Genomic DNA, 12,105 nt, shown 5'->3' with positions numbered 1-12,105 from the left:
TCAGGCAGCAGCTCACGAAGCGTTTGCAGAAGGTAGTGTTCACTGTGTTTGTTTGAACATATACTGAGAATTCTTGAGCACATGTTGTGCGGCTCAATTCTCTAGTTCATTAATTTTTCTGTGTTAATTCGTGAATTCTCTGTGTCCAAGTGTGCATTTAAGATATTACCCAGCCATGCATAATGACATTCGGTGACGGGTCCAACGTTCCAACCGCTTCTTCGTCTCTGCAATCGTAGCAGCACATAGGGGCTTACTGCCATCGTCTTGATGAACTCTAGAGGGATATTTTCACAACCTTGAGTTTGCAACTCTTCGAGAGAAGTCAGGTACCCCTCTGAGCTACTGGATTGTTGATCTCCACATCGCAATTCACTTTGAACTTTGAATCTCCCGACTTCCAGCTCCAAATCTTGATCCCAGCATGCGTTACAGTGTTGACTTGTAGCCAAAGGCTGCTACCGCTACTCATTGCCTCTTGCAGGCCTGTCGTAATGGCCTCTATCAAGGGCGTATCCTACCCCTTCATCTCCAACTATAGCTCCGTCGCATCTTCATGACCCAGATAGAAAGATGGTAGGAGCCTGTCCCAATAAAGAGAGATGTCAATCTCATCGTAGTAGATTGCAATCTTCTTATTGGGATTCTCTGCCTCCACATTGAAATTCACGTCGATATGAAGATAGTGCAGAGTGTCTACAGATGCATCTGACTGCATAGGTGCAATCGTCAAGTTGAACTTGAAGATGTGAGCACCCGTAGCCTAAATATCTGTCTTCTCTCGTTGCATAGTTTTGGGCAAAAAAGCCTTGTTGTTGCTCCTATTATTGATTAACTCTAGCTGTTTGACTTTGATGTTGTTTAAACTTAGTAAAGTTTCAAGAATTTCTATTTCCTGTGTTTTAATTTTGTGTTGTTGAGTGTGTGTTGCCTAGGTGTTTAAATGTAACATATGCTAATAAGTAAAGACATTTTATGCTAATAAGTAAACCAACAAAGAGCAATACAACATGCAAGTCAAATATATCTTGATTGAAATACATTAAGAAATCTTTATGAATATGTGTCATTTGGCACACTACAACCTCGTTCTTTTAAATTCATACACTACATGAATTGTTGCAGCAAGCAAAGCATCGTCTCTGAAGAAAACACCACAGAATGATTTGGTGCAACCTTTGGACCCTAATGAAGCAATTTCAGTCGAGCGCAAGGACTTTCCCATAGAGCACAAAGCTATAGTGACTTCATATAATAACTTTGTAGGGGGTGGGAATGGTTTGCCCTTGCTATGCATCAGTGAAATAACAGATGACATCACACATAGGTTTGCTTTTGAGGGCAAACTTTTGGTCAAATACGGCACCTTCAAAGTGAAGAACGCCAAGTGCGAGACACACTTGTGCGCTAATTTCACTAATCGCCACAATTGTGAGACTATTACCTTAGTTGTGCCTCATTCCTTTGTCCAACAATACAAGGACATTCTCTTGCCAGATTCCTTTTACAAGATTGAGGGTGCTATTCCAACAAAGAAAGGTTTGGGAGAGGGAGGGAGCTCGTACTACTCATTGTATGTTGATGCAACCACACTAGTGGTGAAAGAAGAAGAATTTGAAGGGACCATCCACTTTGTGAACAAAACAACAATAGTCGATTTCTCACCTATTGCATCCTGGACACTGAAGATGAAGGAAGGGTCGATTTCAACTGTTACAGGCACTATAAGTGTGGTCATCATAAAGGTAGATAGCGAAGGAGGCGCAATTGACCAAATCATTGTGGCTGGCAGTCCACATGACCAAGATTATGCTACTGTAAGTTTTGACCAAAAACATTGAGTTTACTTTAGAACCTCTCAACACAAAGTCCTAAAACTACTCATTTGTTGCATCTTGCATTTGTCAAGGAGCGGAAGAGCATCTTGACATGCCTCATCCAAGAGTACAATGAACATGGGATTGTCATGTACACCCTCAGAGTTGTTTCATACATGACAGCAAAGAACACTTTGGGCTTCTACAACTTCTCCATCTTAGCTAAGATCCATGACAACAACAAGAAAGCAAACCTTCAACAAGTGTTCATGGCTCAAGTGTCAAAGCTTGGCTATGGCCAAAGAGTAATCTCAAATTGCCCTCTCCTTCCAAAGTTCATGCAATCAAATTTCTGACCTTTAAAATTGTCTTTGAACAAGTCTCAGGCATTCTACACTTCATGAATCTGAATGCCCAACTAGTGGAGTTCCACTGTGGTAACTGCGCCAGTATGTGTGTTAGCTGTGATCCAAAACACCCTTACTGCTACACTTGCAAGTCAATTCAATTCATTTTGAAGGTCATTGTCTTGAAGGGGCGAATCTACTGCCATGATTGAAACAATGTATCTGTGACCATTCAAGAAGCGTAGGTCGAAGCTTTGCTCCAGTTCCAGACACCTTTCTTGGATTTGTATGCAGAGAGTGTTTGTCTATTCGATCCATGCTCACAGCCATAAAACCAATTGGAAGTTTCACTATCAACAGTTCTGGTCACTTGGTGGCGTTTGAAGCAAACACTTGAGGAGTGCCATTGTATCTGCTCGACCTTTCTTGCAATAAAGTTTGCCTAGTTTGTGGCTTTGGTTCATAGTTTCATTTGTTCTTCTTTTGTTTCTACACTTTGTATGTTGTAATAGCAATCAACATATCTTCACATGTTGACATAAAAAAGTACAACACAGAGAGACACACAAAGTTGATGAGAATGCACCCACAAAACTATGATGTCATGGTATGTCTGGTTGAATTTTCCACAACTCACACGTACCAAACATTGTTGCAAGAACTTTGTGATCACATTTGCTAGTGCAGCATGTACAACTCCTCCATGGAAGGACTTTATCACGGACTCCATGTCACTACCTTCGAGCACTTCCGAACTTGAACGTGTCATTCATGTTCTCAAATCCAACTCAAACTCTTATGTGATCATACATGATTGCCTAGTCTGCACCACCTCGTTCCTGCAATGCTCTTTCAAAGTCCTTGTACAAGATGCATCGGGAACACATACTGCAATGCAATTGTTGAATGGTTCAATGCAGGTGATCACGCTACTTATAAATGAACTAGCAAGTCCACCAAAGATATCACCACTCCACACACATAAGCGGAAGCGCCCTTACAATCACTGGAGTGAAGAGCATCAGATTACTTTGCTCTTGCTCGTTCAAACAATGCTGCAAGCAACTGTGAAGGACATTGCTTTATGTTACCTGGCTGCTTTCCCTAGCACCGCACATTCAATACAAGCTATAATAGCAAGAATATACAAAGCATGAAAATCATTAATGTTTACACACCCTCACAACAATGTGCCTAGCACGACAATTGCTAGGCAAGTTCCAAACCACGAAGTGGGCCCACAAGGGAATGCCTTGGACACCAATCCCCAGCAGCCAAAAAGTTTATTAGAAGTGTTGCGGACACACCATCACTCTCCTTCCTTTGCTGTGGGTTTTTAGAGTTCATGAAAAAAATGCAGCACACTACCGTAGAGCCACAAACACGTCCATGTGCGCACAAGGCATTATTCCAACAACCAACATGTCCAGAAGCCTTCTTTGCAAACTTTATCACAATCAACTTAGGAAGAGCAAGGTTCCCAAGTATGCTTCTAGCAATATTCCTTTAATGTAGCACCAAGAACTCACAAACAAACTCAACACACTTGAAGCACGATTGATTTCCATCAGAATTCCATTCGTGCAAATATCCGAGCTTACATACAAAGGACAATTTGACCTTTGTGGCGCAATAGTCAACGTGTTTGCTGATGTTGATCGAGTTCAATGCATCCTGCCATGTTTCTTAAATGATAGTTCGACAGCTTTTGTTGCCCTAAAGCAAAAGCTTGAGTTCACACATAGTTAAACGACTGGTCTGGTCCGCGTCCAACACTGACACTCAGAGTGCTTGTTGAATTGCTAGACCTACCACTGTACAAAGAATCTAACGTGGCAATGGACCCGCACTGGACCTTGCACATTAGCCAGAGTGCAAACATCGCTGTAGTGGACACAAACGAAGGAGATTCTATTGATCCAAGAGAAGAAGAGAACCAAACAGACACGCTCATACACAAAATTTACACAACTCAGCAAGTGGTTGACTTCCAAGACAAAGCAATCAATCTCGCACCTGCTAAGGGTTTTAACCTATTGAGCATCTTCAAAGATAAGTACTACAAAGAGCCTGCATTACCAAAGATTTTCTACGGCCACCCACGACAATACAAGTTACCAACCCGTACTTCTTACCAAGAGATTGCAAGGTGGGAGCTCCTCAACAAAGATAGGCGGTTTGCACTATCCATAGAAAACTTATTTTTCAAGACGATGAAAGTGCTAGTCACACAAGTGTTGTCGTCCTCTTGGGTTCGCATGAGTAAAGGACAATTGCGAGGACAAAGAATATTAGCAAAATATGCAATTGAAGACACAAACATTAAATGACTCCTGCAATCACACATTGGGTTTCGTGACTTTGCATGCCTTTGCACATCTGCTGACTACAAACACAAACTCAAAAAAAACCTATTCGCGATGGTTAGACAACTAGGACCACCTACCTTCTTCTTGACTTTTTCTGCAACGAAGAAGAACTGGCAGCCACTTATAGAGTTTTTGCACAAACTCAACCCATCACACGCCGAACAAAACTCCCTTCCACCAGCAAAAGCACTGCAATCAATTGTGCGTGGCGACCCAATCATGACTGCAAGGTATTACGTTCACAAGTTCCAAGCAATGAAATGATTTCTGAAACAAGATCACTCAACACTAGGTAAAGTGGTTGACTTTTTCTTCATGACTGGATTCTAGAACAAGGGCAGCCAACACGACCATGGTCTTCTATGGATTGAAGGTGCGCCTACGTATTGTAAATCTCCCGATGTCAATGTCATGATGTTTGTCGATCAATACTTTTGTACTAACTTTGCAAAATTTTCATTGAACAACAAGGACATCCAAAAACACAAACACAAGAAAACTTGCAAGAAGAAGGGCAACGTATGTCGCTTCCACTTTCCATGGCCACCTATGAAATCAACAACAGTATTGACGCCCCTACAGCTAAGTGCACAATCAAGCATACACAAACACAACTACCGCAAAATACACACTTTCTTGAGTAACAATGACTTAGAGAAACTCGACTTTGATGGACTCTTGCAGGCCTTGTCGTCACTATTAGTAGCTAATAGAGGAAGACTACATTGAACCACCGTTGTACACCCAACACTTTTCCTGTGTCATCAGCCCAAAGACACTTACACAAACAACTTCAACGTAACGGTCTTAGCATTGTGGCAAGCCAACACTAATATCCAATCAAGCAACATACCTAACCTTTTGAACACTCAACATATCAGCTCACAGCAAGCAGCATACCTAACCTTATCCTTGCCATTAACTAGTTCCACTAGGGAGTTTTGCTACATAAACACTAGCCCTATAGAGGCAGTCTCCATAAATTGCCTCTACTATAGCTAAATTCTACTTGAGCACCTTCCATTATCTATTATCATAGTAAGTTTGGAAGCACTTAGTTTCTAGCTCCTAAATAAAATGGAACGAACTAAAAAGTTATGAAAACTGAATTTCATGTACTAAGATGGAATCTCATGATGAAAGCGTCATTGAAAGATGGTATCCCATCCCAATTTGTAATGTGCTCCCTAGTTGATTAGGCAAGACTATAAATCAAGATAGTTTCATCCAAAGAGCTATATTTGGCTCCTAATTACTTCCTCTCATGTGAGATCATTTAAAACTAATTTGCCTCTCACCGAAGTTGTGATCAAGTTTAGGTTGATTCCTCCTACAAGATTATGTATTCATGTTTGATTACTGATATACCTAAAGATGGCAAGCCGGTAAGATAACGTATGCCAAACATGCGCCTTTATGTTCCTTTTAAGCACTACCAAGATATGAGTATTAGGACCCTAGTTCTAAATTTTAATTGCCTCATTAGCTCTTCAAATTATATATGTGCACTTCCACTATCCCCTTCTCTAAGGTGCATCTTTGCAACCTAGATAGGGTTAGCCTTCCAAAGAGGGGGAAAACGGTGAAAGAGGGTGGCATGTGGTTCTAATTTGGGCCTCTTCATTTCGTCCAAAAGGTGCTTTTTTCCTCTTCATGAGACCTTGAGGTGTCCATCAATTTACGTGGATGCTTTTGACTCCCAAAAATGACCGACCTTGTCCAAAATAAGTCGTCTATCTCACACTTTAAACAACATCGCCCAAAACATATCAACAAAAGAGTATAGTAAATGGCATATAAGGTAGATATTATCAAATATGGTATGTTCTCCAATTGTTTTAATGCAATTGATTGTAACCTCAATATACTTTATACTTACTTCTACAATAAATTCATAGAGCTTTACAGCCCACTACCCAGATTTATCATCTAAGCATAAGTCTGTCTTTGTATATGCCCTATGGTCTGCACTCGGGAAAACACTTTTAGAATTGAGTGTGCAAGTATCATCTCGTACTTGGGCTGGGTAGCTTCCATCAGAAGTGAGGCCATGATATGGAGACCCCATTAAGCCTGTCGCAGTCCAATACCTACATTCAATTCACATAAAGATTAAATTACAAGATCCAAACCATGAAAACAGATAGAATAGAGGCAATAGACAAACATAAAAATAGAAAAAGTTAGCTGCTAGTCATATCTTGAAAAAAGTTAAATTGGTTATCCTTGTTGATCTAAAACAATTGCTTATGTTCCACCTCTGTCTACAATGATGGGTCAACCCAATGAGCTTAACCTCACCCTCACACGAGAAAACATTTAAGACGGATCCTACATATTCTCAAAGAACAATTTTGAAATGTCAAGCAATAAGCATGTGTCACAAGAAGAATATAGGATTTTGGACACCGAGTGGGAAGTACACGATCTACGAGTGGGAAGTACACCTTTCCAACATATTCATGTTGTGTTTAGACATATAATGTCGGGCTTACATTTGAGTTATGATCTAGTGGTTTTGACATTGTGGTTTTTTTGGAATAGATATTGCAAAGCAAGACAAAGGCTTCAAGTGCCGATACTAAAATCTCAAAAGTACACTATAGATGTTGCAAAAGGCAAGAGAGTGACTTCAAGTGGTGGTGGTCATAGCACATCCAACAAAAAAAGTAAAGCCACTAAAGAAGTGTTCAATAGATGCAAAGTCCCAAAATGGCAGTCGTACCTTGAGAAGTGGTAGATAATATAAGAAGATCCATCTATTTGTGAGCTGGTACTACAACATTCCAAGATGTAGGTGCAATGACCAGAATGACAAAAGATGGAGTTAATATGGAAAGTGATAAAGTCGTGTTTGTTAAAATGTGATTTACAGTGTATCACCTATCACCTCTTTCCTATGAAGATCCAAGACACACAAAGGGAAAAAAAAATTCAATGGTGGATAAATCGGAGTGGAATGTTGTTTTGAGCTCCATACCAGTAATTATCTATCTACCAAGTGGCTCCCAATCTTCACCTTACATAGCAAATAATTACTCCCATCTAACTTGCCTCCCTGGCGAAGTTGGCAATTCAAATCATGAAGCCATGGATCTGAAGAAACTGGGAGTAACAAATTAAAATGACACCACACACTGTAACCAAACTCAACAAGTCACACCTGACTGAATTGGAATCGGCTTTCTTTTTGCAAAGCACCTCCTTCCTTCAAGTGTAGTAAATAACTAACATACATCCCTTGGGCTACAAATATCATGTCAGAGATACTAGGTCAGCATATACCAACGCTGTCCCTGAAATGGAATGAAAGGTTCCCATTGATCACAAGACTCTCAAATCTCCCTCAAACACACATACGCAGTTGTAGATGAAGACACAAATTTGGAGCACTCAGTAATGTATGCAGCAGAACTTCATGACTATAATCTTGAATGTGTGAAACATCAATGTTGAGCTCCAAGTGGACAGCCAAAATTTCTGTTCTAATTGAGCACCAAAAGTGGAATATGGTCCAACCCCTATGTAACATGTTTCCTCCCTTTTCCACGTGCCTCTAGAGGGCTTCAGTGGCTTGAGCCTCCATAATAGATGAAGTGAATGGGAGAAATCGGCCCCTTTGTAAGTGAGGAACCTTCTCATCCTGTATTTGGCCACGTGGTCCTCCAAACAGGGCCAACCAGGCCTCTAGCTGGGCCAACCTTTGTCCCCATATGCCAACCTACCTGCTCCCCCAGACCGACCTGGACATGGCCGACCCAAAGTGGCTCTTCCACAAGGGCTTCGATGCCCTACTTAAGCCCCATTTGGCCCTTGCATGCACACATCCCCTTCCAAATAGGCGTACAATTGCTTCGTCTTTCCCCTTCTAGAATGGAACTCGTACCTTCTCATCCTCATCAAGCAACTTTGTTGAGACTTTCTAGGGGAAGGACTGGTAATATATATTGAGATACACCAGAGCCTAGAGAGAAGGCTATCCATTATACATGGGTACACTTGGATGTCAACATACTGGTTAGAGCCTACATAGATGGAAGAGTGCCAGGGTCAGGTGGAGTGGCAGTTCTTCTCTGCTCACACAAGGCTGGCAGATATGCCTATGTGGTAGCCAGATCTGTAATAGGTCTCCCTCCCCATGGCCGCCTATGGAGCTGCACATATGGCAGGCACCCGTGCATGTAGATCTGCCCATGTCTACTACGTGGCAGTCCATGTGCTTCCCAATTGGCAGCCCCAAACTCTTAGCTAGGATTTGCCAGGGGTCGAGCCTCTTTGTCCTCCTAGTTTGGGGGCTCACATGTGAGAGATTGACCCTTCTTTCCTCAGTTCAGACAACAGCTATGCAGCAAGGTCTTCACATCAGTCAGTTTGGAGGGAGCAACTTGCCCTTCAATGGAACTTTGGACAAAACCTTTTAACTTCAGCATTTCACAACCAACCAAAGTCTCCAAATGTGGCCAGTGTTGGGGTGAAAGCTCATGTCACTTTGATACACTATTAAGCTTTGATTGTTCGATTAAGTTCATTCTGGATTCTGCAATCCCGCTATACAAACATGCACAAGTGTCTAGAATCAAATGTAGTCTGCATGCTTTTGAGATAAGTTGCATACAAGAGAAGTCACTGTTCATGAGCATGGGAAACAAATACTTGTTTAATAACGATGCTAATCAGATTCTCATCTTCCAGCATCGTTCATCCATAGACATATGCACACACAAGATTATCAAGCTCTGCCAAAGGCTCTTCAGTAGGCCAATGGGACAAACTAAGAATTCGAATCCTACGAACCCATCTCCCTAAGCAGTATAGCATCCCCCCCTTGCCACCTAGGAAGTCTAATTTTAGCATAGTGTGCAGAACTATTCTTCTCTTTCCCCTTCTTGTTCATCCTTGAATAGCACTTGTAGGAAAAGAATCAATATTATTGTGCTTCCTATGTATAAATATATCCAAATGATGACTTAAAGCTCAGATTCTTAAGAGAGATCGCCCCCATGCGTGAACACGTATAACTAGGTCAATCCTTACCAAGTTGTTAATACACATTTTCGATTACTCATGTAAATGAATAATACGGCACAAATCCAATAAAAAAACAAGAACTCAAAATGCTGAGGGGTTATCCATAGCATTTTATCAGATACTTTAAAAGACCAAAGTGTCATTTAAGTTTAAAATTTCCTTTAAATAATAAATGAATTGGAATGCCCATACGTCAAACCTTTTCCTTTTTTTCTAGGTTTCCCCACTCACCCACATGCTTCATGCCCGACAGGGGTATCAATATCCCCAACAGGACAAAGAGTTGAGATATTCAACCATGTAAAGGTTAAAAGTCATTGCTCCAAATGATCCATTGATGTGCCACCATGATCTCTTTCAACGTGATCAACCAAGGAGATAGGATCTTGAAAACCCCTCCCACACTTTGGACATAAATCAACAATTTGCCGATTGATACCACTCTTGGCTGAGCTATGAGCACTTTCAACGTGTTGAATCAAAAGTGATACCCTGGAAAATTGTGCCCCACACTGAGGACACACCTCTATGGATTTGGATATGGGTGGTCTAATTGCTTTGGATCCTTGTCCAGGTTTCTTTGATTGGCCTTTATTGGTCATCCCTCCCACTGCATTTAGCATGCTAGTGGTAAGAGTATTAAATTTACTTACACCAGCCTCTGCAGAAGATCGAATGGTTGAGGCTGCTGATTGCAACCCTGTTCGGACAGCATCTACTGACGAAGTTGAACCTTGTCCAAGTACAATGGAAGCTCTTTCTCTAAAAGATTGTACAAAACGATCTGCAAAAGAAGGTCCTCTTTTCCTTGTTTTCGCCTGCCCCTTGCAATCATGATCTGGACCAAATCAGTGCTTCAAACAGACCCAAGATGTTGATATGGCATGTTAGCTATTTTAACACTAATACCTAAATGAAAATTGCTATATACTAAATGCAAAGTTCTATATACCAAACTCAAATTGCTACATGCTATATGTAAAATACTATGTGCAAAATACAAAATCATACATTCCTAAATGCAAAGTACCATGTGCAAAATGCAAAGTGCTATGTTCTATGTCCCAAACTCAGTAACTGCAAAATGCAAAATACTAAATGCAAAATGCAAAATGATATGAACCCAAGGAAGGACACATTCCTTGGTCTTATAATTTTTGGAGAGGAAATGTGCCAACTCTCCCCCCACATGAATGTGTGGTTAAGTTTATTAATTTATGTGTTCGATAAAAAGTGCTATGTGCTAAATGCAAAAATGTTGGTTGCTCAATGCTATGTACTAAATGAAAAATACTATGTACAAAATACAAAATCATACAGTTCAAAAAACAAAGTACCATGTGCAAAATGCAAAGTGCTATGTTCTATATCCCAAACTCAAATTGCTACATACTATATGCAAAATACAAAATGATATGAACCCAAGGAAGGGCACGTTCCTTGGTCTTATAATTAAACCATTGCTAAACAATTCAATAAGAACTTCACATGGAGAGATTGTCCAATTGAATGCGCAGTGCTCTTCCATGTTAGACTGCAACAATTCTTAGCAAGATATATTCTGTGTGATAAAGGACTACTAGGTAGAGTCAACCATCACATCATAAGATATGAGATACAAAATCAAGGATCTATGCATGCACACATAATGCTATGGGTAGATGAACAAGACATAGAGATCGTATCAAACTAGATAGATGCATATATCCCTTACATGAATGATTTTAATAAATGGCCAGAGAATTCAATTCAAAGAAAGCTTAACTATATGATAAAGAGAAAACAAATCCACACATGTAGGACAACATGCAATCTATTTGACTCAAGCACAAACCACAAATGCAAATACAGATTTCCATATCCTATACATTTAGAAACTAAACCTACTTTAGATCCTCTCACACAAAGATGAATCTACTTCCGTCCATCCCTAGAACATCGTAATGTCGTTCCATACCATGCAGGAATATTACTCTTGTGCCAAGCACATATGAAAATTCAAAAAATAACCAACACAGGCCTATCATATTACCTTCTAAAATATGCTATGAAAACCAAACCCATGGCACTTCCTATTTAAAACTATAGTAAAGTCATAGTATTGAAGGACTCTTAATTCATAGCATTTATTACTCAATTTTTTTCATTTTCAAAACATTACTAATTTTTTCCAAAACTCAAAAAATATTTCATGTATGAACTATTATTTAAAAATGCTTTTAAATACGTCATGTTTTTAGTATATATAACTCCATTTAAAACAAATTCAATAATAACTACTTTTAAGTATACTACATAAAATTTCATGTATTGTTACTCTTATAAAATATTGTATTGTATTTCAAATATTTCTACTATTATAATGCTCTTCTTGATATCATAATTAATTCTTCTTAAATCGCAAGTTTACATAATGCATCCTATAATGCATCCTATAGATACACATTGCGGTCATCCAAGTGTTATGGAGAACTTGACCTACTCAAATTGCAAGTTTACATACATAAATTAAGTCAAAATGGAAAATATTATTTAAAAATTTCG

The 12,105-nt window shown here is 39.8% G+C and overlaps 2 pseudogenes; both read right to left on the bottom strand.

Moving 5' to 3' along the window:
• Positions 1-277: 277 nt before the first annotated feature.
• LOC147890985 (NDR1/HIN1-like protein 6) lies at positions 278-8,284 on the bottom strand (annotated as a pseudogene).
• Positions 8,285-9,875: 1,591 nt separating this feature from the next.
• Positions 9,876-10,424, bottom strand: LOC147890984 (zinc finger AN1 and C2H2 domain-containing stress-associated protein 16-like; annotated as a pseudogene).
• Between the last annotated feature and the right edge of the window lie 1,681 nt (positions 10,425-12,105).

Source organism: Dipteris shenzhenensis, chromosome 18, assembly GCF_047967505.1.
Source record: "Dipteris shenzhenensis isolate YYH24624 ecotype China chromosome 18, Dip_SZ_1.0, whole genome shotgun sequence".
Classification (NCBI taxonomy): Eukaryota; Viridiplantae; Streptophyta; class Polypodiopsida; order Gleicheniales; family Dipteridaceae; genus Dipteris; species Dipteris shenzhenensis.
Note: the sequence above shows the minus strand (reverse complement) of the source record. Positions and strands in the feature narration are given on the sequence as shown.